This window comes from Phalaenopsis equestris, unplaced genomic scaffold, assembly GCF_001263595.1.
Source record: "Phalaenopsis equestris unplaced genomic scaffold, ASM126359v1 Scaffold001151, whole genome shotgun sequence".
In the NCBI taxonomy this organism is placed as follows: domain Eukaryota; kingdom Viridiplantae; phylum Streptophyta; class Magnoliopsida; order Asparagales; family Orchidaceae; genus Phalaenopsis; species Phalaenopsis equestris.
In genome coordinates this window covers 106,944-108,540 of record NW_018165590.1, presented here as the reverse complement: position 1 = coordinate 108,540, position 1,597 = coordinate 106,944, and positions in this window count along the sequence as shown.

Sequence of the window (1,597 nt, the reverse complement as noted above, 5' to 3'; positions counted from 1 at the left end):
AGTAGTAACCAATGTATCATCCAATATGTTCCCGAGTTGGATTCGACCTCCATTCTTCTTCCTCCTCCTGGAATAGACCTGCCATTCCTCATCCGAAGAATCAGTCTGATGGGGTGATAAAACTGAAGCAGAAGGAATACCAACCATAGTACCCACAATAGGTTCTAGTATATGTGAAGTATGAGTGCCTCTACACCGGATACTTCCTGAAAAAGTGGAGCTACGAGGCTCTCCTGATTATTAGTATGAACACTATCATTTGTATGTAATAGTCCATCAATATTGTTTTCTATAGGGTTTGAAGGTGCCAGTGTCACATCACTCGCAGTAACAGTAACAACAAGGGCAATAAAATCAGACACAAAAATCTGTCCCGTGGTAGCTTTCTCTCCAAGTGGTAAAGATATATCCTTAGATCCATCCTTATTAACTTGATCTTTAGATTTCAAATTAGGGTGAAGCTTATGACATTTATCAGGAGTATGCCCAAACATCTTACAATGAGAACAATGAGAAGGTCTATGCTCCATGACGATTTGTTGTCAATATCCATTATGCATTGTGCCCAACCAGACCTTAGTAACATCAGACAAAGTAATATCTCTTTCCACAATTATTTTGGCAATAGAATGTCTGATAAGGTTGAAAGTGGGTAGAACTAACTTCATAGGGTCCCCAAGTATGACACTAATAGAGTAAAAAACCTGATGATGAAAAAAATGCAACTTGAGACCAGACAGACTAAACAATACCATTACAATAGGAGGTTCATGATTGAGTCAAAATCAAGAGACCACTTGATTAGTTTCATTAGTTTACCAACAATGTTAAGATATTTTTTTTAGAGAAAATACAAATGTAGTCCTCAGGCACGGTTAACTGAATCAATACACGTCTCCCATTCATGAGCCTCACTTTCCACTTTCCTGCTAATTTGAGGTCATCAAATCTTTTCCTAATAACTTTCATAACTGGGTGTCCCCACTGAAATTTTCCAATGAGAGAAAATTTGAATTTGTCAGTCAGGGTTGAAATTTCTGATTCAGAGAAAAAGAATGCCGTCTTCCCACTCTTCATGCTTGCATTCTTAATAAAGGGACAGTCACATGTACCATCACGATTCTCCTTATAACCTTAATTCTCCTTATAACTTGAGGGGAAGACAACTGCCGTCTCCCCCTGAAGATTACCCACAACGTGGGCAAAAGAGGGTTTGCCGGGTTCAACCGAAGGAGGAAGCTCCATCACAACAAGTCACAACAAGGAGAAGAGCTGCAAGTCGGACAAAAGAGGTCGGGGCGAAGCTGCGCAGAAGAGAGGGTAACCGCAGATGACGACTGAGCAGACAGAATCGCAGCTCGACAATCTAAACCGCAACACGACCACACACGTAAAGGAATCGCGACACGAAGACGCCGCAAAAGCAAAGGTGCAAATGTTGTTCACAGTCGCCGCCGTCGAGTACAAAGGCAAAGACGACAAACGTGACGAACTCACATGATACAGTCGCGTTTGTCGCCGACTGAGATGTTGATGATACACTTAGGCGTGCCCTAGGACAGCGTCGCTAGCGTCTCGACTTTGCTAACCTATATAT